This window comes from Chroicocephalus ridibundus, chromosome 5, assembly GCF_963924245.1.
Source record: "Chroicocephalus ridibundus chromosome 5, bChrRid1.1, whole genome shotgun sequence".
NCBI classification, from domain to species: Eukaryota; Metazoa; Chordata; class Aves; order Charadriiformes; family Laridae; genus Chroicocephalus; species Chroicocephalus ridibundus.
The window spans coordinates 13,926,308-13,952,927 of NC_086288.1; positions in this window are offsets into that span (position 1 = coordinate 13,926,308).

The following is a 26,620-nucleotide window of genomic DNA, read 5'->3' on the forward strand; positions in this document are numbered from 1 at the left end:
TAGACCCTCATCCTGGCTTGTCACCTTGCCGTGTTGGGTACTGTTGATGGGTCCCACTACCAGCAACTGGCTCAACCTGCTGCGTTCAGGTACTGTAGGATGGCACTTCTTCAAGTGAGGGTGCTGCCTCTGCTGGGATTGCCCTTGGGTCCTGGCCTGTCCCTTGCCCCCCTCCCCGGAGGTGCCCTGCTCTTGTTGATGTTGAAAGAGCACAACACGGTGGTTTGACAGTAGCTGTTAAGCTTGGAAATTATTTTGTTTTTTCTATTGACATGGAAAAACCACTGTTGCCTGTTACAAAATCAGCAGCTGAAAGTGAAAGTCCTGTTCATGTGGTGCAGGTTCATCCTTTATAAAGAAATGCAGGTAGATATTGCTTCCCCTTTCTAGAAGAGGAAATATTAGACCTTCAGGCTCGGACTGGTTTGCGCTGTCTGCGGATTTGCGGGGCAGCCTGATAAGCTCCATTTTCACAGTCACATCATCCACTAGGGATTACCGACCTGTTTCAAATTTAAAATCCTGAAATCAGTTTGTGCCCGTTGGCCCACGTCTGCATGGCTAGTCTCAATGATTTAAAGAGCCATTGTTTGCGGAGGAGGCTTTCTAGCAAAAACAGATTGCAATGAATTTCTCTGGTAGCGCCAGGCATCCAAATATCGTAAAATACGTGAGGTTTTCCTAGATGGGATCTCTGTACCAACACACAGTAATAGTATTTGGTATGTGCGTTGCTGCAAGAATCTTATCTTGTAAAGAGACCTGTTATAAGACCAGTCTCCAGGTGCAAAAATGTTTACTTAGATTCTATCTCAAACGTATCAGAGTCTGAGCTGCATTTATTATTGATAGGAAGCTTGCTAAAATATCTGTAGATTGTGGTAGATGAGGGAAAACTCTGTCTTAATCCTACTCTGCTTAGAGGCCATCTTTTTCTCAGGCTTCCCTTATAAAAGAGAGAAATTATCTATGTGTCTGTGTACAGGTATAAAAAACCCCTTAGCACTGAATCTGTTCTATACGAAGAATAGGGAAACAGGGAAAACTGTTGTTACATAGATTTTTTTTTTAAAAAAAAGAATAAAATTAAAAAATCTGGATTTGCAACATTTGCACAACTAATAGAGGGTTAGGGGTGGGTGGTATGTTTTAAACACCAAACATGAGTGTAATTTTCCTGTCCAGAAGACTACTTGGCTAGCACTTCTACAAATGCTTGGCACAGTTTTATCCTTGAAGCCAAAAAGATAGAAAAGGTCATGAAAGTCAGCAAATATTAATCATAGATGAAATTAGTAAGGCTTTTGAAGAAATGCAAAGCTTAATGGATGCTCAACCACTATTTTTCTCCAGACTCCACGTATGTTTTCTTTTTTAGTCACTTCTGAAATGGATAAACTCAAAAGCGCACTGCAATAACGATCCAGAGATCGTGGGTTGTTTGACCACTTATTTAATTTGCGTTTAAAGTATTTCTGTAACCACTGCATCGCACTTTAGTATTCCTTGTCCATTAGGATAAACACATTGAGAGGATGTGGAGGATGTGGCTGTCAATAATGTCTTTGTTGCATTCTACACCCTGCTCGTGTTTATAGTTACTCGGTTTAAAAACAGCAATAGAAAGCAAACAAAAGCTACCACAAAATATTTAACCTTTACAGTTTCCTATCTTTTTTTTAATGAAAAATTGAAATTCATAGAAAATGTCAGGAAATTTAATTTCCTCCTCTTCTCTGCAGCCTGCGGAGAATGTCTGATGTTTCCAAAGATTAGAAGACTTGAAAAAAACCCTCAATTTTCAGCTGCATACATGAAACATAAACTCTCCATACTGCAGCACCTAGACTAGGATAAGAAGCCAAAGTTTGCCTGCGAGCTTAAAAATAACGAAAAGTCTGGATTTATGAGGAAGATCTTGTGTTTAAACCTTGTCAGGAAGGCGGATACATGGAGGTTAGTTCAAGTTGCTTTAAACAAGTGCAGAAAGAGCTCTCTCTTGTTTAGTTAGATGCAGACTGTTACAGAATGGGGTGAAATTGTGCCTGGAAGTGTATCCGGACTCCAACAGCACATACAGCTTGTCGCGCAACATATTCTGTAACACAGTTTATAGAAATAAAAAAAAAAAAAAAGGAAGTGATAATATTGTAACTTCAATCTATAAAAAATATCAATAATTAGCAACCCTATTGCACTTTACATCTTGGAGCTGTAGAATCATAAATGAGCACTTAAAACAAAAACAAAACCCAATAAATATTCTGGGATCATTTAACCCACTACTGAAAAAAGAGCCTCTCCAAAGAGACGCACAGGAACAGTTTAAACCATACTGTAAAAACTATTTACAACAGAATCGGTGAATAATTCCTTGTTTAATTAAAACCCAAGGGAGACTCTGGCAGAAATGGGTAATAACCTAAGCTGAAATTTGACCAGTGCACACATACTTCCACCTCTTGCCCAAATAGCACCGTGGGAAATACAGTGAGAAATGACTGTACAAACGGTTTTACAGCTTACACAAAGCGTTTAAAGCATCACCGTGCGTCCAGTTTCATCTCACGACTTCGGTGTAGTACTGATTCAAGAGAAGAAAGCGCTCCATACTGAATCAAGAGCACCCCTTGTAGATAACCTAGATATTCCTTGAAGGACTTTTATCCTTGTAATGACCGCACGCAGTTAGTGCCAGGTAAGCTTCAGAAGTTCACGAAGTCACAGAGAAAAGCTGCATGACCGGAGTGAGACTCGTGAAGAAAAAGATTTTTAAGCATGTTAAGTTTTAGAGCTACAAAATCTCTTAAATAAACCATTAGTTCACCTAACATAATTTTTACCATCTAAATCCTAGATGTAGAATCTCGAAACATGGATGGCTACTTGTTGGTTGAGTTTATGTCTGTGACTTATAGCATTGCCAATGACTCTTGACAGACGGGTGATTGACTGCATATGTTCCCATGGAAATGCTACGTTAAAGTCTCTGGATGTGGAAAATACTTGTGCCTGGTCACATCAAAGTCTGTCAATGCCTAAATAATGGAGGGGGGGGGCAAGCAATCTGTTGCCTAACTCATTTGAGGGCCTCAGTGGTGCGGAGGTTTGCCTGTCTGAACGGGCACGCAAGATCAGACCCCAGAGAAAACACAGGAAGAGGAAAGAGAGCTGCGCGCTGGGACAGGCACTGGGAAGCAATTGTCTGCCCTCCCAGGCCGTCACCCCTCAATGCTCATTTGTTTCTTTTCTCTCTGGGGCAGAAACTATGTGTGTTAAACGTTAAACAAAGACAGCGGCTTCAGTGGTAAAAATGGAACTTGTATGGTAGGCTAGTGGTTTGGAGAAGTTGAAGCTTCCTGGGAAGAGAAAGAGATTTGAAGCTGGGGTTTCTCGTAGCTCCGGTGATGATAAAGGCACCCACCCTACTTTCATATACTTGTATTTTGTGAGGAAGAATTGTCATAAGCTCTTGCCCCCAAAATTGAATTGATCGTGGTGGGTTGTTTGTTTGTTTTGTTGTTTAAAAAAAACCAAAACTTTTAGCTTTAGGCTTTCGTTAAAACTTTTGCCTTCAACCCAAGTGCAGTATGCTGCCCTCCCATCTTCTCCCTGGGCATTCCTGCCTGTGCTCTTTGCTGCCGCTGTTGCTCCGACAAGGCTAGTGTGGAACGGCTCCAGGAGGCGGTCTGGCTGAAAACTAATGGCTTGCTCGTGCTGACGTGTGCTGCTGCAGGGGGGGGTCCCCAGTATAGCGTAGCCTGGGCTTTGGTTGGCATCGGTTGCTGCAGACCTGCGCTCTTGGTCATGGTGAACATGCAACTGTTGTAGTTTGAGAATTGCTGAGAAAGCAGCTGTGAGGGCATGAAGCACAGGGATCTGCAGGATCTGTTTGGGTGATGGAGTCTGAACTCGGCGCCTTACGGCTGCTCTGCCAGTGACAGGTGCCCAAATGGTTCAGACATGGCCGTGGAGGGTGGTTTCTCCCTGTAGGCTGGAGGCTTAATCCATGCCACCATCGTCTGCTTTTCTTGCTGGCTGGTTCAGGTGTGGCGTTCCCTGCCAAATGCAGTGTTCTTCCCGTGTATTGCACAGAAAGCGTGTGAGTGCTGTAGATCCCGCTATGTTAAAAGGTACATATGTTCTTTTGTGCGTTTGGCCTTAAATTGCCGCGAAAAATAGTGTGAGAGGTAAACTTCCCTCCTATTTGTTTAATTAAAATAATTCCTTCATTGTTTTGTGCCTTCTCTTATTAGTTGGGATAGTAATACCTTTCATCTCATTGAAACACTGAATGGCTTTTTTGGGGAAAAAATAAACCTAGCACGGGGAGTGAAGGGACTGGGGAAGCCAATGCTGTCCCATGTGGTTTAGGAGAGCTCTCTGCACATAAAGTCCACAGAGTTTTTACACAAAATATGGACAGTGATAATTTTGATTTTTTAAATTTATTTTAGGTGCTAAATTATTCTGTGCAAAATGGTATTTTTGAGTTGCAATATTTCCCCGCTTGGCAAGATTCATTTCCAGCTGGTAGGGCAGTGTCCTAGGGTCACCATGGCAATGTTAAGTAGAAACCATGAATTATTCCTTAAAAGGAAGTGTTCTTTCTGCTGTGTGTGGAAAAATGAAACAGTCTCTCACATATGGTACTGTGGCTATAATAACTTGGCATAACTTAGCGTCTTTATCCTTTAAAAAGATAAGACTTCAGCAATGATTATATTTAGATCTCGGAAGGAGAATTCAGACCATCCAATTACTATTACGTATAGAAAAAATAGCTAAGACAAGGAAAATAAGCAAAGTCTAGATGAGAGAGATTTTTGTTTGTGTCTCTTTTGCACAGGCTCCAGCTGGTCTTGAAATAAAATGGTTGCTCTCTGTTCACATAAACAGATTTGCTACATGTTTAAAAGTGCATTGCTATAAAACGTGTGTGAAATGGAAAAGGAGGCACATGTGAGCCTGATAATCAATTTTACATGTATGGCTGGATCGTGGGCAGACTCTTTCTATTTAATCCTGGATGGGTAGTAAGGCGGCTGATTGCCAATACCCCAGAAAAAGCTAATTCTAAGAATCGTGTGGTCTAATGAGCTGAAGGTACTGCCTGCGTGTGAGAGTGTGTGGAAAAAATCCGTTTCCAAATTAATATAGTACTGTGCAAGAAGAAAAGGAAAGGAAAAGGTTAAAAAATTTCCAGTTTTCTTGTTAATCAGGCCTGTGCTGCTTCAAGTAATGCCTATTATCCACAACATTTGCAAACTGACAGGTAACCTGGTTGGCTTTTATATAAATGATGACAAACAACCAGCTTAGTGCACCTCTGACAAAGAATGATGGACGTTTTTTATTCAAATAAAATGAAAACATAAGCCTGGTAAATTGGCAGGCTGGAGACCACCTGGGCTTGTTTTGACCCATCTGGCTTTCTTAAATTCTTACGATAATTAGGCCACCTAAATAAAAAGAACGTGTTGGTTTGTCTCCAGACTAGAAAAATGTTTGTGGTGAAGTGATAAATTTATCATCTTTTCAACATTGCAGTGGGTGATACTAAAACCCCTGTACATTCTCAGGTTTGGGGTTTTATTTGCTGTTGTGGAAGCTTGTGTCTGACCTTGAGTCTATGGAGAGTTCTAGAATTTAACTTTTAAAATCTTATAGGAAGATAATAGAATTTGGGCATGAGCGCTTCAGCGGTGCAATAGGTGAATGGCATTTGAGCTGCTTTAAGGAACCAAGTTACGCTATCGCAACCATGCCGTACGATCTTAAAAATCTATGGAACAAAACCACAAGTGTAGAGGTGTGTGCTGAAGGGCGACCAAAATTCAGGCGTCTCCAGTGGCTCTTGTCTCACTTAGAGCAGCAAAGTGTATGCTGCACGTGTTTGAGTGCATAACTTCGTATGGGAAATAGCAAAGGGATTCATCACAGAAAACGTTTGTAAACAACTGAAAACTCGCTGGCTTTCTGACAGCGTGGGTGGACAGCAATAGCACATGCTGATGCTCCGTATTACTCAACACAGATTTCTTCAACATCATTTACAAAAGTCTACAAGAAAACACTCAGAGAGAACATGCAGCGGTTCGAGTTAACTGTGCGGAGTGACAGTGAAGATTTGTCAGCGTAGGTAGTTCCGCATTTTTGCATGTGTTAGAGTAAATTACCTCATTCCTTCGTACCACAGGGAAACTGCTTTATGGAAAAGGTATGCACACGTCATTAACTGCAGTCCAAGTACAAGATTTAGGCAAAAGAAAGCACATATTTCAAATGTGTCAGAAAGGAGCCAACCTGATTATTCGGCAATTAAATGAGAATGAAACTTCAGAAGTTAAAATACGAAGTTTAGCCACTTGTATCCATGTAGACTTTACTCACAGCCAGTTCAAGAGGGGAAAAAAAAAAAAAAGAAAAAGATCACGTTCATATGAGTGTGCCTGCTATGGGGTGCTTGCCTTAGTTTCCGAGAAGTTATTCCAATGTAAAATGAGAATCTCTATGCGGAACGCACTACTGTTTTGCAAGTAAGTTTATTAATTTTTTTTTTGATTGAAATATAAACAGATACTGAAAGAGAAAACATATTCATAAGTATCAGAGATACTACTCTTTCTGGGCAGGGCACAACCCAGTGCGAGCACATCAGCTTTACTATGACAAAAAATTTATGTAGGTTTTTGAGTGTTTGTAGTTTTTTTCATCTGCTTACAACCCACCTTTGGCATCATTGCCATGACTAAAAGAACTTCTGAAAGACTGTCGCGTTAAGAGTAAGTTTTTAACGGTAATGTTTCATTGAAAATGAAACTGCCGTAGAATGGCAAACCACGTATCATCGGTGTCAACTTTAATTAGCATGTGAAAGAATAAGAATAGATATCGTTTCCCTGAAACTCCAGGGAAGCCTCCCAAAAGGCACTATTACATTAACAACTTTATTTAAAATTGAGCAAATAGAAAATACTTATTCTCCTTCACTTCCTATGCTGCTTCTTATCCTAATTTTCCAAGGAAAAAGGAAGGGCAGGGAAAAGGCCTGGACAGTCCATGGAGAGTAGGAGTGCTCTGCCCTAACTGTGCTCCGGGGTCTAAGTACCTCAGAGAAGGTACTGAGCCTGTTTGGGGACTCTGAGCTGGATGTCAGACATGCCTTTCTGGATAAATCCTCTGGGACAGGTGCCATGCTGGATGTAGTAATTTGTGACTGGTAAATCTTGTCAGGTGTGTGTTGCCTGACTGGGTAGGAATCAGCTGAGGCTGATGAGGGCTGGGGGAGAGTCTGTCAATGAAGAGCTGATTCATCCAGCCCAGCGGTTCCGGCATGGTCTGTTTAAAGCTTGGCTGAGGCCTGAAAAGGCTAGACGTCCATCAGTGCTAGTGAGAAGAGTCTGAATGGATTTGGTGCCTCTTTCCAAGGGCTGTTGACTGTATGGGTGGTGGCCAAACATATGGTGACTCCTCGGGCTGGCAGGAGGAGAGTGGCTTGCTCTGCCAGCTCCTCAGCCTGCTGATGCAGTGGGGCTCTGGAGAAGGCTTGTGCCCACTCTCTCATTTTCTTTCTGCTTGTTGGATGGGTGTTCAAAAAGATTAATACCCTCTTTGCACCCCGGGACTCTGACTGAGCTGGCCAGGTAGCAAATGGTGCTTCTGGAGAGAGCCCGGCTTGTAACTCAGGGAGTGAAGAGTGGTCTGGGGAAGAGGAGATTTGGCATCTTTCTTGACTAAGTGCGTTGTCCTCGGTAATGGTCTTTTTCACTGAAAGCAGCGACATTATTATTATCTCTCTATGGAGTCAATAGGCAATAAATGAAAGCCTGTCTGACTTCAGAAATGAAAATTGATTCCTTCAATCTGGAGACAGCTTGTGCTCTCTCCATCCCCCTTGGAAGCCGAACACACAGAAACCTCTGCCAAAATTAAGATGATGCTGCGAGGGTATCAGAAACAGCTCTCATAAATATCAACAGGAGGAAAAAACACAAACAAACATGGGTGCAAAAGGGTAGTGTCCGTTTGTTCGTGCTAGGGGCAAATTGGGAATGAGAGAGAGGAATGTCACCCGGGTGTAAGGTGCATGAGAAAATATTTCAGCCCTAGTTCTTCTCTTGAGAATAGTTCTGCAGTATGTTCCCAGGCAATTTACAGAAGAGTTACTGTACATTACATATAGTTGGAAGAGTGTCTTTGGGCAATTTCGTTAAATGTTGAGCCCAGGACTCATTGCACAAGACCAATCAAATGAAATAAGATATGATAGATTACTTCTAAAGAACACTAGCAGCACTGTTATATGTTTAGTAGCGTTACGCAGTTTAACGGTACCTTCCCATAAAGCATTCTCTGAAGGAATGATACCTGAAAGCAGAAATAAGGGAGAGTACGCTCTCCAAGTCCATAAAAATGTGAACACTTTTTGCGAGGGTTGTTGGAGACAACATAATTATCCTTGGGTTTTTTACCTCACCGTTTAGAATACTTCTTTCGGAAGAAATTATTGATGAGAGAGAGACTCCAGTTGGAGCAAGATAGGAAGTGATTTTCCTGTCTTATTGCAGCCTACCTGAGGGCAGCTGTCTGGTCCTGATGCCCTGGAAGGGGTCCTTGCTGCTCCCAGTATTCCTCTCCATCATGTTAGCAAATTAGTCTGTGACCCGTGAGGGGTTTTAATCACATTGGAAAACCCTCAGGCGAGCCCTTAGTAAAATAAGTCATTTAAGTATTTAGAAAAATAGCATTTAGTAAGCTTAATTTAGCAAGCTTACTTAAGCACAATTTTCTGGTGTCTTCTAGGGTTCCAGTATCTGTTAACATACTATTCACTCCAGCCAGTGCTGGCGGCTCCGTTGAATCACTCAATATTTATGGTTGTTTAATCTACTGGGCAAATAACCTAGAATATATATTGCTGGGACTCAAATTTATTTTATAACACAACATGAAATTCAGCAAAATACTTATGTTCAATCTGTTCAGCCAAGAGGACTATTCTCTAAATTATTTCTGATGTGTTTTCTCGAGATGGTATTGGGGTTTTTTTGTTTGTTTTCATTGCATTTCAAGGAGATCAATGTAAAGTATGTTAAATACCAAAAATGAAATCAGAAAGACTTCTGTCCCAGGTGAATTGAATTGGCTTGAGGACGATCAAACTATGACTGAATACAAAAGTGTTTAAAGAGGTTTTCATACAGTGAATATCAATACTCTGATGAGCTGGTGTGGATGTTTTCTTAACTTTAGAAAAAGGATATATATTTTTTCCGAATGCAATTACTTTAAAAGACACTCAATTAGGGAATACAAAGGTTATTTAAACATATGAGTGCATGGGGAAGGGTGCTAGTCTGATTTAAAACAAAACAACAAAATCAGACCACTGACAAAAGCTGTTTTGTAAAAAGACATCTCTGATCTGCCATAGCCAAGTATGTCAGAAAATACAAGAGGTTCATTGGTCGTGATGATCCTAACATTAGAAGATAAGCACATTTCATACTTGTTCCCTTGTTACTTGGGTTTATATAAATAGCTCAGTGACTTCAAGTGACAAGTAGAAAAATAACAGCCAAACTGGAGACAAAACAAGAATAGTTATATTGTTAATTTCACAAACAATAAAATTCACATCATTCTAGAGAGTTTTTAGGAAATATTCCAGTTTTCACAGGTGGTAAAACTGATACAGGCATAGGCAAGTTCAAAGAACAAGTGGAAACCAAAAGCAGGTGTTAGTGTACGACCAGGCAGGCTTCTGCTCCAAATCATACTCAAACCAGGGTAAGAAGTGCATTCAACAATGAGTTGTCTCCGTCAGGAGATTAACTAGTCCAGTGGTATTGGTGCCAACCTCTGTTGTACAAAGACACCACAAAATTTACAGAAAGGCAGTTCAGGCTAAGCAGCGTCACTGGTAATGGAACCTGCAGCAAATGTTCTCTTATGACTTTCTGGAAAACCACAATTACTTTCTGCTCAAACTTATGTGTATTAATAAAGTAATTTGATACTGTCGGACTGGCATTTTCCAGCAAAAGCTTGCCAAGTGCGGTATATCCCAGCAGTCTGAACTCCAGAGTGGATAAATATCTCCTTTTTAAAAAAGTCGTTTCTGAAATAGGGCAGATTCTACTACAACTTAAAGAAAAGAGTACCCTGATATCTACAGGAGTCTAATGCTGGAAGGCTGTCTCTTGGTTGGTTTGTTGACAGAATAATTAAATTTCTTGCTAAATAGTGAAAATGCTAAATCATTTTAGACAATGAGTGTACTCTTAATATAACTCTTCATATATATGGGTTTTAGTTCCCTCTTAGTTCCCTCCTTTTCTCTATTCTCTAATGAGATTCAGTTTATAAAAGGTTATCTGGTTCCCTAATCCAGAAAATGGACACGTTAAAGGACCCATCTCCCATTGATAACAGTAAAAGCAAAGGCTGAGAGACAATGAGGAGGATGTGTCCTGGATCTCATTCAAGCAGGACATTAAGAAAGAAAAGGGTACCTGGTTTACTGAGCACGAAATCTGATCTCTAAAACATTACAAATGGAAAATGCATGTCTCCATCCTGCGTCCACATCCGAGTTTGTTTTTAAAGTGACTCCTTAAAGTGGAACATGATTAATAGAAAAGATAGGAGTATCAGCAGCTGGTTGTCCAGGAGAAGTGCTTCAGACCATTCTGGTCAGTTAGCAAACAGACCACAATTCTTCACAGAGAATATCTAACGAGGATCATGGAGCAGGATCATGAGTAATAGCCTTAGCAACCATTGTTAGAAGAAATTGGTTGAAGGCTGGGGGAACATTAGGGCGAAGGGAGTATCCCCACGGTATCTCCTGTACTATTCTGTGTTACGGTAATTTTGTCTTCTCATAGCACTGAGTGTGTCTTTTTAGCTGGAGGCTATCGGGGACTAAAGGGATGAGTAACAGAAATGCATGTTTAAATTTAAATGCAGACTTTCAGTTTGGCTTAGGATTCAGGACATTCAAGAAATTTCTGTAAGAAACAGGAACTCATAGGACTGCAGAAGACAGTAAAACGAATGATACAGTTATTTTTAAAAAGGGAAAAAAAATAATATGGCAGAATGGGGGACCTAAGTGAAAGAGCAGAACATTTCTAGTTCAGAGACTGGCAAGGAGCTCTCTGTAATCAGCTCATACAGTTCCTGCAAAGCATAACAGGATGGAAATTAGAGACAGAAAATACTTATTAAGTTATGCAGGCCATTTCCCACTGCTAGCAGAGAGGGAAAGAAGTGGAAAGTACATCTCATGTCACACTCTCATGTCCCCTCTGGCTATATTCAGAAATTACATTAATAAAATCTGGAGGGAGCCCCACCCAGTCGCTTTTAGCCAGAGGAAGCTTAGCTGATGTGAAATGATGGGAGAGGGGAGGGAAAATTTGGGGGATGCTCAAAGAGAGGGGATACCCCTTTACTTTGTGACCTGGAGCACTTTTATTGAATTTATTGGTGTAGGAAATGACCAAATGCTGCAAGGATAGCCGGGTTTGCCCTAAGAGCTATTCTCTTGTGCTCACACCCCAAAGCCTTCTCTTCAGATGTCTTGTCTTCCTCAGGGGCTGTACAGGTCCCACGCTGGAGGTACCAGCCTACAAGGCCCCCGGATCATTTCTGATGGATGGCGGGTGATGTGCCAAAGAGGATACTTGACAGCAATTTGGAAATTTTGCAAATTAAAAAAAAAATTATGATACTTGAGTTCTTTTGACCTGGTACTCGGAAAACCATAAAAGCGATATCAAAATTTTATGGTAAAAGTGGAAAAGTCCTTTTGACTCTCCTTAAAGAGCTGACAGCTAAAAATAACAGAGTTTTAAACTAAATGAGATCTGCGTCTCTCTCTCTCTTTTTGTTTGCTGTTCAGCTCAGCACTCTTTTTTTATTCTGTTTTTGAAGTTAAATTCCTGTAACTGCTGCCACCAAAGCCAGGTCATGTGGGCAGCAATTCAAGACTGAGTAATTTAGTGAGCCTTTTTCAATCACCCAACTACAGGCGTAACTACGGCTGCCAGAAAAGAATCTAAGTGTTTTCTTTTCATTACTTTCTTTATTTTTTAACCTGTGGAATAAGTAGTTTATCTGTGTTTGAGGTTTGTTTTTTGTTTGTTTTTTTTTTTTTTAAATTGCATATTTTTTAGTATGTTGGCAGATCACTCTGAGGCCACCCGACTGGGGTTTTAATTTTTTCTGAAAGCACAGTTGTACTTCCACTCCCTGTCTTTTTGCTGAGGGTATTTCCTGGAATGTCTTTTTAAAGTGCAGTCCCAGGCAGTCATACAGTCACTGTAAATAACATGCAGTATGCACACTTGAGCAGGACAAAGAAACAGACATAAAAAATATTAAAAAAAAATGCAATTTATTCACCCTAGCATGTGAAAAGTCTGAAGTGAACCAGTTACCAGCTTTAAAGATTAATGAAACCTTTATTTGTTTGATTTGGTGAAAGAATTATTCTGGCATCTTGAAATGTAACATGGTGGGGGTGAAGTAAGCCAAACTGCGCTGGAGTCATCTTTTAAGAGCAAAGATAGTCTGCTCTTCTCTGAGACTCTGGACAACAAATGTTTTTGCAATTGTTACCATACGATGTCTGCAAGATCTGGGTCTCACCAGTTTATGAGGTATCACGGATCTGATCTTTGTTGTGTCAAAACGGCTGTGTCCTTTGAAGTTATAATAGCTGAGCAGATTTATATCAGCTACGATATCTGGCCAAACTGATTGACTGATTATTGCTGTGTTTTGAGGAAGGCTTGCCTTTGATCTCGGATACTTTCGAATGAAAGGACAGCCCAGTGCATCGCTTAAGGTTTCATACTCTACCAGTACTTCCCTGTGTGAAGCTAGGGGAGATCCCAAAAGAGGTTTGTATTGTTGGTGTCTCAATTAGCTTGCTGCTCGCAATCTGTTGGAGAAGTCCAGGGAAGCTCACGGTCACCTTCTTAACCACAGGAGACGAGTACCTACCACTAGCCTTTCCCTTGAGCAGCAATGAGCAGAAGGGGAAGAATATCATTAAAACTGACATAGTTTGGGCTACATCAGATAAATGAGATTCTTCTACCTCCTGGGGTTAAAAAAATCGGGGTTAAAAAACAACCACAAAAACCCAACAACAACAAAAAAACCCCAAACAAACAAAAAAACCAAACCAAAACCTCAAAACCAAACCCAGACAAAAATAACAAAACCCAAACAAAAACAAATCCCAACTTTATATCCATAGAATACAACTGTCATTAAAAGTAATATGAACAGCCTAATGGAAATAGCTATTTAATATCCACATCAGAATGTTCTGAAAATTAAAATTTGTATTGTGGGTTATTCTTTCTTACTATTACTCTGGCTCCAGTTGTGGTCACATTAGAACCCTCCTAATGGGGACAGAAGAGTTCTCGGGAAAACAGGGGATGGGCATGATTATTCTCACAATCACACGATGAAAGGCCATTAAATGCTTATCAGCTACCACTTTTTATTTATATTACTTTATATCTTCCTTTACCATTTGGGAAATAAGGATAAATTTCTGTAGCCTGTAAAACATGAAATTGTAAACTGTTAAACTAGAAATTCAACTAAATAAATATCGTGGTTTCATTCCAGTTAAACGCTCTGTGACTATTCAACTGTAAGTCACCAAATGTTGATTTAATTATTTCCTTCCAGATCATGAAAGGTTTAAATACCTGTTGATTTTTCTCTCAAAAGATTGCCAATCGGTTTATTACACAGAAGTAGATAAAGGCAAAAAAAATTAGAATAAGATGAGCTATACAGCAGAGAAATGTATAGATATGAATCAGGCTATTAAGAATGGTGTTGTACTGCTAGAAAGGCTGATACCATCACATAAATTGGACAATATTTTAAGTAAATGCAACATTAGCAGAAAACAGCAAAAATATGGATAGCATAAAATTTTTTATGCTTATTTTCATAGGCATTGACACAACAAATCAGTTTCTCTTACTGAGAAAGTATTCTGATAAAGCTGAGAATAGAAGGTGAGAGAGAATTACTGAGACTTACATGTACATTTTTGTCAGTGTTTGTTTATGTTCAGAAACATAAAAGTCTGTAATAAAATTCAGTGACATAAAGAAGAATTTTTTCCAGTGGAAAAAAAAATATCCATATTTACAATTTCAAAACTGGTTTGAATTACAAAAGCCCTTGGAATTTTGTAATATTTTCTTCTACAAGTAGAAAATAAGAGGTTAGGCTTTACATTTTTTTTAACATATTTTTCTTATAAAATCCTATAAATCTTCCCAAGCATATAATTTTCATATTTCTAAACAAAATATGAAGTTAAAGCAGGATAACTGAAGATTTTTTTTTTTGTTACTTGAAATACTTCCTTTTTTTTAGCAAATAAAATACAATCTTATTTCATAATTAAATAAATGATATTATGCCCTATTCTACTTCTGTATGTAATGTTTTTTAAAATGTTGTTAAGAACATACTTATTGTGTTGTCTGTCCATCATCTTCTTTCTTTTCATGTTAAAAAAAGAAATCTATATGTTTTCTGGCATAATGGCAGTAATTTCTACTGCTTAATTATATGTTGTTTAAGAGGAATAATTTTAGCAGTTTTGAGAGGCATTACATTATTTGAAAGACAACAAAACACTTGATTTGCATTCTCTGTTTCAATATATATTTTTTTAAAATTAAAAGACCAGCATTCTTTAGGCAAGTGTGAATAAAAATAAAAGAAAATTTATGTAGAAATTATTAATCATTACTAATTGAATTACTGAAAAAGATTGTTCTTTTATTCATATCCTGCCTAATTTTTGTAGTGATAGTTTAAGTGTCTAATCAAATTATTGAGTTACTAAAAATATTTTCATTTATGTCTGGTGTAGTGCAAATAGTGCCAGTCTTGTAACTTGTAAATGCAGCATATAGGGACAAGATTTAAACATCGCCATTGAAGATGGGAATAGTTGTTCAAAGTAACATTCAAAAGGAGCTTTTCATTGGGGCTAGAACATGCGTTATACTGAGGGGCTAAAAATTCAAATCAGTTTTAGCACGTTAGTCCCAGATTAAAGAGTAACTTGCCGATGTTGGTAATAGTAATAAGCCCAAAGTCATTATTATCTTGTATTGCAATGTTATTGCCAAACCTCTAAACCATTTGGGTTACGACTGTATTGAACAAGCAGCCTTAAGTAATATGTAAAATATCTTCAGGCAATTATTCTGGTAGTGATGATTCAACTGTAGTTTCTTATAACTTTGGTTTGAGGAAGGTGTCACGACGACTTGATGGGAGGAGGAGCTGAGGTTCTGACCATTTGAGGGTGTCAATGAGCAATTGACATTCTCCATAAGTCTTACGCGGACGTGCAAGTTTAATCTCTGTCCACACTACAGTCTGGGCAGAACCAAACAACATCTGCAAACTCTCTGCTACCCCTTCCATATTCATCAGCATGCAAACAGATCCCGTGAAGTGACACTAAAGGAATGTGAACTATAGTTAATCTGTCTTCACAAAGTCCATTTTAAATTATTGTTGCCAATCTTCTATCTATTTTTAGACAGGGATAGAAAAGCTGGTCTTACAACATATCTAGGTATTTAACAATCTTGAGCTAACAGGGAGGGCCCTGTTGAGGAAAAAAAAGCAACCGCAAAGCCCTGAGAAGCCTGGGGGAGAACATGCTACTCATCACTATTTCCATCTCACATCTTCACAAATCAGTGCTAAATACAGCAAGTTTGACATGAATGTTAAACCACAAACCAAGACCTGAGCTTCTGGGCTTCTATGCCTATGCGTGTGGATTAGATCCTCCTGATTCCTTAACGAAGTGAAAAACAAACTAATACAGGTACACCCGCATCTGTTTTCCAAGGAAAGAAGGGGATATGGCTACAGGATCGTCATGACAACTACATTATGTACTGCCTATCAGTTGAGACAGAACCTCTTAAAAGTAGGCTGCCTGTCCATTTAAATATGCTTAAATCAAACCCGGCATTTATAATCCATTTAGAAATCTGAAAGCAATGCGTATTAGAATTGGTCTATGAGGCTTAAAAAGAAAAAAAAAACCCAACAACCAAACACTGTCTTCAGCAAGAAAATTTTTTCAACCCCTTTCCTCCTCCTCCTCCTCCTCTCTCCATTTGACAATGTTTTCTTTTTGTGGTTTATCTGGTGTTTCATGAGTTGTTCAGTAGTTGCAGTTTTGAGTGATTCTGAGAATATCTGGGGACTAAATCTTTAGCTTGAAGGCACTATTGTTTGTTATTTTTTTGTATTTCAGCACTGTCTAGATGTCCCACTGTGGACTGAAATCCCACTGTTAATGGAGTGATACAAACACATAATAAAAACAAACTCTTGCCACATCGTCCCACTGGGTAGGAAATGGGTGGAAGCAGATTGTCTTTGGACCAAGAGTAGTGAGGACAAAAGAGAGCTCTAGCCAGGGATGATGGGGGTTGTTACCCATCAGTGCACACTTACAGAAATCTTCAAGACTGATCTTTGAAGTTTTATATGGAAATATTGCCCAGCTGATTTAAAATTTTGCAATATATTCACCTCCAGTTCACCCCAATCCATGCCCATACGTTGGCATTTTGGTATATGTGAGCCAGAGTTCATCCCTGTGTGTTAGGTCATATCTGAAATTATTGGACACAACAAATGATGGAAAGATTTGACATTTTGATATGAGGTAGATGAGAATCTGTCAACACCAAAATTACTTGTGAGTAAGATGAAGTTCTAATGGAAAGCAGGAATCTGAGTTTTGTCCACAGCAAACTAATTAGAAACAATTGACCTGAAATTAAGAAATGGGAATGTTTGATTCTGGTCCCACAAGCGATGTGTGAGTTGTTCCGAGCTAAGGCATTTGCTAACAGTGCATGTCGAAATGTTTGGTTGTTTAAACATTTTCTTGTGCCAAAAACCCATCCCCTCTACTCAGGACAATGCAGTGACTTGTAGGTTGGTCTTATAAACCAGATCCCAGTAATGCCCTTCAGAAGAAAAATCATTGCAAATAAATATTGATGTATTATTTATTAATTACTGTTTATTGTATTATGCCTAGACTAACAGCTAGTGGACTCAAAGCAAGAATGTTAAACAGGTGATCGGGAACAGGGACTTGGCAAATTCGAGTTAGACTTTTAATTCGTGTTAAGTTTTGTTGAGCTTTTTCCGAAGAGACTGTTAATCAAAATATCGGAATTACCTTATGATCTAAACATCCAAAATATTACTGAGCATAGCAACTCTTCCAGAGAGAAAAGTTAATGAATTTTCAGCTAACGTCCGCAGTAACTAAGTGTATTTGCCATGATTAATGACTTGTATCATCTTTCTTCAAGCAAATTATTGGAAGCAGTTCACTTTCAAAGCTTGCATAAACTGCGGACTTCAAATATTTGAGAAAATTGGGGTTTCAAGGCTCACTACTACAAACATGTATAGAATTTTATTGGCATGGAATAACTTCATTGACATGAGAAATTATACTGTAATTAAGTTTGGTGGAAAGGCAGCATGAGTGCCAGTGCTGAAGTGCAATACCTGGGCCTCCAGTAGAAAATACTTATTTTAAAAGTATAATAATCTTACTATTTTAAATGGAGCTATATGGGTAGACATAAAAAAAAAAAGTAGTAAAGTGATTTTTATGTATTAGTTAAATTTCCGTTGGAATTCGTAGAGTAGTTTAGTGGGTCAAAAACCAAAGATGTATAAACATTTATAGAGACTGAGGGCATCAGCCTACCTTGAAAAAAGGGATGGTGATCTCATTTCCTATGCAACTAAATCATAAAATCCATCCCCCCTTTTTTTTTTTTTAACAAAGATGCAGTTTTCTGTCTAGAAACAGCAGTGCAAATGTTCACCATCAAGCATAATGAATTTCTTAATTTACATGTAATCCATGAAAAGTTTTTAAAAAGTTGTCCTCGGGCAATCTGTCCTAAGGATATGCCAGCTGGGCGTTGCTTTTTTAAATATATTTTTTAATTTATATAGAAAGGGAAAAGAATCAAGTCCTTAGTAAAGCTGGTGAAAAGCTGTCATTTGTGAGTGGTGAGGCACTAGACATGAATAACTCTGTGTGTGAAACTACAGGAGGGGAAGCACAGCACTTGCCTTTTTTTTTTTTTTTTTCTTTTTCCTTGCCTGCTTTATGGCTTGTAAATGATAAATGGAATTTACTAGCAATGCCCTGCAGTAATATTTCAAATTATGCTACAGAATACACTGTAAAAAGTATTGAGTTATAGCAGAACCAAAGAAAAAGGCCTTTTTTTTTTTTTTTTCTTTTTCCTTTCTGGAAAAGGGTGCTGCATTAGGACACTCCTCAAACATCACTTACATATTACAGGGTGCTGCAATGCTTCAACTTCAGTTTAAATAACTCTAAAAATTACGTTAGTATCAAGATTTAGGAATTAAGCCAAGTTAAATCTCGGTGCTGAAGTATAAATCGGGGTAGTGGTTGGTGCCCACAAAACAACCCCTACAAGGGAGGGAAAACCTGAGCATCACGGACCCCACGGCACAAACCCCTCCTAACAATGACCCTCCTCGCCCTGGCCCACCCGAGAGAATTTGCATTGACACATTTTTATGACGTTTTTATTTGTGGCGCCTGTTGAATGATGAAAACCAAGGCGAAAAAGACATTATCCTAGAACGAGGCCGCGGGTAGTGTCGACAATGTCCTTTAAGCCCTTTAAAAGGGGATCCTTTTGTCAGCTCGGGTGAGCGGCAGCTCTTTAACATTCTGAACCCGCTGTGGCTGCTGGGGCAGTTCGTCACCAGAGAATAGCGAAGGGCCCCTGGCATATCAAATAAAAAAAAAAAAAGAGGAAAAAAAAAAAGAAAAAAAAAAAAGAAGTAGTGGGGGAGGCAAGGAGGAAAGCGAGAGAAAGGAAAGTCCCGGGTGCACAGACAGCGCATTGTGTAAGCGGGGCTTAAAGAGCCTGCCGTTAGGTATATTTCATAATATGAAAAGACAGACCGATTTTGGCCCCCTCGCCTGGTGGGATCAGTGCTGTCAGTGCCATTTATTTTCAATCCCCCGTGATTTCTGTATCCCCACAGCCCTTTTGCATAAAAATGAACCATAAAGGCAGTCAAAACACCTGCTTTACTGACAGGCCCGATTAAAGCTTTGATTTATCCTTCAAAGTGAGGGCTGATCTGCTGCTCCCGGGGCCTGGCGCTGGTGTGTAATTCATCGGAGGCTGAAGGTCCCCTTTCTGTGTCCCCCCGCTTCAGCTGTGGGCGCCTTTTGTACCTGCTTGAGAGCCGGCCCAGCTTCCAAAAACACCCACCCCAGCTGGAGGCCGGGATTTTTCCATCCCTACCGGCCCGAGTTTCTCGGTTCCGTCTTATCAAGTGACAGTAAATTACCGGGCTAATTGGGGAGGCCCCCAAACAGAGGGGGCCGTGTGTTTCTGAGGAGCCGCCGTGGGCTCCGGGGAGCGGTTTCACCAGATAGAAGGGAGCAGTGGCGCCGACTCCCGCTTCGTGCTTTCCCAGCGCTAAAAACGTCGATGCTCGACGTGGAAGTTTTATGTCATGTGGGAACTTTTTACTCCTTTGTAGCCAGGTTTTGTGCAGCGGCCTGACAGCTTCGCTTTGGGGCCTGCACCGACGGGGCCTGGCACAGGAACCTTCTCCCTGGGCTCATAATCAGCACAGCGAGTTGGGAGCAGGCCTTGCCATCTCTTTATGAGGGAACTGGGGGGGAAAAGGTTCAAAGCTTTATCACTATCACTGCGAAAAACAGATATTTCTTAAACCTGCTGGGAGGTTGAACTGGGTCTGCTTTTCAAAAGAAAAAGAGTAATTTACTTAGTGGCTTGTGGGTGTCTGAAGACAGTGAACAAATTTGGATGATTTTTTTTTTTTTTTAAATCCCAGCTTGTACCCTGCATGTATATTCCCCCACTCCCCCACAAAAAAACAGCCTTTGAGATATTGTGACAAAATTGCCTTGTGAGAACATTTGACTTATGCACTGTCATTGATCCATTAAACCACTAAGCTATTATAGAACTGGAGCATGGTATAAAAGGAGGCCGAGCAAATCATTCCCCGTGGATCAATGCTCAAAAATTTCCCAAAGTGAGCTATTATTTTTTTTTTTAATTGAAAAGCACCTTTTCATTGAAACTAAAACATTCTGAGGAAAAAAATATCTATGTATTGTTACTTATAAATAAAACAGAAACAAACAGGATGATTACATTCAAAGTCTTTGTTCTGAAACAATACTTGTTTTTGAAACGTTGATTAAGTTAACACATAATTTAACATAGTAAAAATGTAATGCGCTGTTTCAGTTTGAAAAAAACAATGTTTCATTTGACCAGGTGCAACATTAAAAAAAAAAAAATCAGGAGAGACTGAAAAAGTCCTTTGAAATTAAGCAAAATTCATAATAACAGTTTCCTGTTTAAAAAAAAAAAAAAAAAGCTGTTTCTTTATTGAAGAAATTGCTGCATTATTGGGAAGTGGAGCATTAACTTAAAACCAGCTTTACTATAAATTATTTAAATGGCAGAAACAAACCGTATGTAAAATTTACATTTGCAGTTGAGCAAGTGCTTGGCCTAAGTCTACAGTGCAGACGGTTCTCCTCACTGTTCAGGGTGTAAAGTATCAACGTAGTTTAAATTCTGGTGTGAACTTCAGCAGATCTAAGAGGTGGCAAGACCAAGGCTCTGGTGAAGTTGCAGAAGTTGGGAGCACCTGGCTGCGTCTTGGCCTCATGTTCAGGTGTGAGGTAGGCACCAGCTTGTCCTTATCTGGATGATTTGCTTCCATAAGAAGGATGAATAAACACAGGGCAGGCAGGACCTAACCAGCCTCAGCTGGATGTTGGTAGCACATGTGCTAAGAAGGCCTTAGGTTGCCCATTTGATCCTAAAATTCAGACTCATGACCTTTAGGTGTCTAGAAGTATGATTTAATCTACCTCAGTGCATAAAAATGGAGTTCTTTGCAAAAACACATCCTAGGTTTGTGCTAACCTGTGGATAGATGTTGGGTTATAATACAAAACCATCTGAAAACAAAACAGGCAGCAGTTATTAATGTCAAAGAAACTTCATCTGGTGAGCAGCGGGAAGGTAAGCTGCTAAAACGTCTGCTTATTCCTCATCTATCATTGCCTTTCTCGGTCTTCGCCTGACTTTCCCTGTGCTATTTACCCTGTTTAGACTGGCATGTGGCTTAAAACCCTATATATAATAAACACGATCTTTGATTTTAAGGCAGGCATAACTCTTACAGCTGATATACTTTTAAATAGAGTGAAATCACTTCAAGAAAATCTGAAAAAAATGCACGATAAAAAGGATGTCCCTGAAGATTTGTGTTGACATAAACACTGCTTTTTGTTGAAAAAGACAAAGGTCAGAAATAGAGATAGCCAAGCTCTAATTTTTGTTTTGTTTTTGCAAAGGAGGAGACAGTTTGCATGAAAATGGTTAGTCCTGATTTTTGCCTGGTGGATATGGGTTATTAGTCTTGATATTAGTTTTAGTTGCTGCTGGAGGGAAAACTTTCAGTCACCTAGGACTAGCTAATGTAGATTTAAACAAATGGCACACATATTACAAAATGCCACCATTCTTTTTCATTTATACAGAGCATATAATAATTTTTTTGTCTCCCTCATCCATAGACGTGTCTGTCCCACAAACCCCTTCTCATTGCTGGTTGTTTGCTTGTATTCCCTTCAAGCCATATGTTTCTTCACCCTGCATGATATTGTAAATGAGAATTCAGTACCCTCTCCCTCTTAAAATTCCATTTTGACCTACCTTCTCTGTATGCATAGAATGTATAAGCTATATATACACACAACATACATAAAAAGTACATGTGCGTGTGTGCACATTTATATTGTATAACACAGTTATGAATAGAAACCTTTGAAAACACCTCCAACAAAGACTGTAGAACTCTAAGTCGTTTAAGAACGAGTCACTCTTAAGAAGTTCTGAGATGTTTAAAGTGTTGCAAAAACAAGCCTGTGAGAATGTCGGCTCCTCTTTTGTTCCTCATATATATCAAATTCAGTGGTGCACCGCAGAAAATCGCATTGAATCCTGTTAAACTGGTCCTAATGGGAATAAAGACCATTTATACGTCCACCAGCCCTATGTTGCTCTGCACTAGGATTGAGATATAACAGCATGTCTTGATGGAAACTTGAGGAAGCAGAGAGATGGAGCAGTAAATGACGTGAGAAGGGGGAAACAGAGTGGGAAAGGGCTCGGGCAGGAGTTCTCACTCCAAAGTCTCAGCTAAAGACAGTGTTTTGAAGATTTGAGATAACTGTATTCAGAGCCTAAATTACCTATAACTTCTGAATTTTCAGCATTGCGGGTAAAACAGCTGAACAGCTTCTAAAGAGAAGGGCCATGAAACGGCCTTTTGCGCATTGGCATGTTACTCTGCTCTATGTGTTTTTGTTGGTACACTCATCCTCTTGCTGGGCAAAATCTACTGGTAACCCGTAACTGATAGCTTGGATTTAGATTAATTTTTCTGCTTGGCCCTAATTACCATTTCCCAAAGACTCCAGCCTCACTATAATCCTTGTCTTTCTGTCCAGTTTCTCCAGCAAGGGTTTGAACATTGCTCCCTGCTGTACCTGAAAGTTAGAAGGAAACAATCGGTATCTGACTGTAGTCTAACTGTGCAACAGTCTAAATACTATGTAGCATAACAGGTTCTGTGACTCAATGGCTTTGTAAGAGATATTAGAAAATTATGCAAAATACTCATTTGACGTTCAGTGTGTCACATAGAAAGAAATATTGTGGATGACATATAGGTACAGGACCAATGGTTCTGTATTGCTTCCTTGTTGTGCTTTATCAAGACTTTATTCAGAATGTTTCAAAGGATGTTTTCTTTACTCGTGCGGTACACCTTGCAGGCTCTCACAATGGTGCTCTTTGTGAAGAAATATTAAGGATTGTTACTAAGTATATAGCAAAAAAATTAAATATTTGCAGGTCTTAGTAAACTCTTTAAAACAAAATGAAGGAAAACATTCAGAGGTAAATCTCCCAGTAAGGACTTGGCAACCCCGAAACAGATTTGCTGCCAAATCTCTTTAGCTGGAGGTAAGCATAGAAGAAGGCTCTCAAGGAAATTCTGGAAAATATCCACAGCTTAACTATGATTGAAAAAAATACAAAATAAAAAAAAAATAGAAGAGAAACCCATACCTGTTATTACAGACAATATATCAGTTTTAAGGTATTTTTCTGACAAAATGCTTAGTTTTACTTTTTAGAGTAATTTTCTCTGTATAAAGCAAAATTGCTTTCCTATACAAACCAAAGCAGCTTTATGAATTTTAAATCACTTACCCATAGCACATATAATGAACTTTGGATGTTAGACACAACTGGTTTGAATGAAATATTTACTTCTCTTTTTGGTCTTTAAAATGTTACTTAGTCTAAAAGATATTTTAATAAATGCATAAAACATGTTCATCAAAATGCAAAAGTAATAAAGTGCATATTTCTTTCCAGATACTTTTGTAATTGATTTTGCCAAGGGTGGTTTAGTTCAGATGCAATCTCTGTTTGTTCTCTGAGGGTCTCTTCATTATGTTTTATACAGTTTCGCTGTATTTTCTATATCATGGATTTTTCATACTGTAAAATTTTAATTTTAGCCTTATTACAGAGTGGTTCTATTTACTACTATATGCAATACAGACTCATATTAAAAAGGACAAGAGCAACTTACTGCAATAAAAGAAATGAACTTGACCTTACAGAGATGTAGCATTTTGCAGCTGTTAGAGCTAGATCTCACTAAAGAACCTTACAGACAAATCTCATGTTGCTCATAAGCATTCAAACCCTGGCTACCTCCCTGGAGTTTTGCTCTTGACTTCAGCAGTACAAGGCTTTATCTCTTGCTTGATGTCTATAGACTTGTACAATACACACAACTCCTGCTCTGCAACGGGATCTAGCAGAGTCATGGCTACAGTGGGACTTCTCGTAGCAAACTCATGAGGGACAATCTCTCCTGGGGATAGAATAAAAAAAAAATTTAAAAAAAATGGCTAAACATAAGCATTTAGGGATGCTGTACCTGTTTGGAAAGCCAGCCCTGGGAATACAGCATGCCCAGAGAAACTGAGTTTATCAAACATGCAGTGGTCTAGAAACAGGAAAAAAAGAAAGAGAACAGTAACTTGTAGTACCTGGTGGTGTATCGCCTCATCCAAAACAAAAATTATTTTTATTAAGGAAGAAATAGCTAAAATAGCTAGAGGGTTGCTTTGCACACATAAGCAGAAAATTTAACAGCCTGGCAAGACTGATTTTTTCTCTTTTCTTATTGGAAATGCTTTCCTATTTAACAATTGCACCACATAATCTGTGGGTCAATAACCCAGAGATCTGTTATAAAAAGGTTCATATATTTGTCCAGAGTTGGCTGCTCTCTTCCAAGGGTTCTGAATAGATGCAAGTTAAAGTTACCCCAGGCAATGCCTGACTGGGTTCAATAAGTCCTCTCTTGACAACATCTTTCCTAGGACAGACATCATCAGAGAGAAAAACTTACACTAAGCACATGGAAGCTACATGTTACTGACAAGTGGGCAGATGAGTTAAAATCTGTATGTACTTTCCAGGATCAAATGGACACTGCAGTTGCAAGCGAAGAACTGGGGAAGGTTATACTAACTATGGCAAAGCTTGACTTGGTAAGTGTTCATTGTTTAGCTTTGTTTTGTTCAAAATGTTTTCCCTCCACATATGCAAGGAGATTCACCTTTAATATTTTCTGATTTTAGCATGTTCTGTTGATTTTATTGTGAAAAGGTTACAGTCAAAAAGAGAAGAACAACATTAGAAAATGATTCAGAGCAACATACCCTTTTGTCATGCCATGATTTGAGTCTACATGGCTCTAGTTTTAAAGCTTGAAGACAGCAGCAGCACGTGTTCAATAATTCATGCTCTCTAATTAAACACTGATGACTGTGCCTAGATGAATTTTATTTTAAACAGAAGTGTGTCCTTAATGTTTTCTGTAAAAACAAATTGTCAGAAAAGAAATTGTTTGTTTTCCCACTTGGTTCAGAACATGGCAGTGGATTCAGTACAGGTTGCATCAATTCCTTTGATGGTTTGTTCATGGTCTTGGGAGACGGCACCAAAATCTGACTTTGTATGCATATATCCTCAGTAAGCTGCATGGATCAAGGAAACTTGATAGTCTTGCATTCTGACTGCCTACAAATAGATGATCTTCCTCTACCTAGGATAGAAATGTAGTTTGAGTTGATTTCTATGAGTCAAAAGATGTTTGAAAACACAGTGGAAAGACAACAGCACTGTAGGTTAGCTAAACTTACTTTTTGCCATTTTATCTGCCTTATTACATACATCTGCTTTTAACAGCCAGCTGTGATATAAATTAGCCACCTGTCAATGCTTCCAGCTAGTGCATCTATCCCATTCCATCTCATTGTCTGCAGTCAGTTTACCTTTTGCTAAAGACCAGTCCGGACTCATAAACACCATCAGGCTTGTTCACCTTTTAGATGGAGGATGCCTAATAAATGCTTGTAATTAATTACACTGTTGATTACGTAGGAGTGAGTTGTCTGCCTCTGAAGATTGGATTAAAGGGGAAGTTAGACCTAGTCTATCCCGAAATATGAAGTAAAATACAGGTTTAGGGGGTGTGTTATAATGAAAGGTGATCTTATGCAAAAATGTGACAGCTGTGTGGAGTGTTTAATGGACTGTCGGGCTGCTTTTACAATCAAAATTGTGTGCACAGCATTGTCTGCTGTAGCTGCATTTGCATATTGAACGTCCTTCTGTTCCCTTCAAAGATCATCACCCATGATTAGTCTGATACCAATCCAGTTTTAAGAAAGGAAGACCTGCTATGGGAATATCTAGGAGTACATTTCAGCTTTCCGGAAGAACCGTGGCTTAGTTTGGTATTTTTGTATACACAGTTGGCTTGTGGTCACATTAGAGGTAGTTGTTTAAGTAAGAAGATGGTGATCAGAGACCGCATAAAGATTATAATACTACAGTGGCAGAATAGAAGCTTTGGTATAAAAGCAAAAGACTGGAATACAATTAGCTTCTCTGCACATGTTCAAAAGTTATTTTGTCAAAAAATGGAATAGAAAAAGGTGCAAGATTAATTAGTTGCTATGACTGAAGGCAAAGGACAGGATGACATCTATTACTGAATATAGCTCCAAGCTTTTTTCTGCTCTTTCGTGCTCAGAACAGTGACCCTAATATAGGTAATGCTACCTCTGAGTACACAATACTTTTTTTTTTATTATTTCCCTGCCCTTTAGAATTCTTTCTTTCCTATTGCCCTGTATTTGCAAAGTACCTCAAATTTAAAATAGGACCTTTGAAGACAATGGAAAGCGATAGCCTATCTCAGGGGATTACTTACTTAAGGTAGAACTTGTTTAAGGGTATGTATCCTGGCCGTATCAAAAAGGACGAAGAACTATTTGGGGCATTTT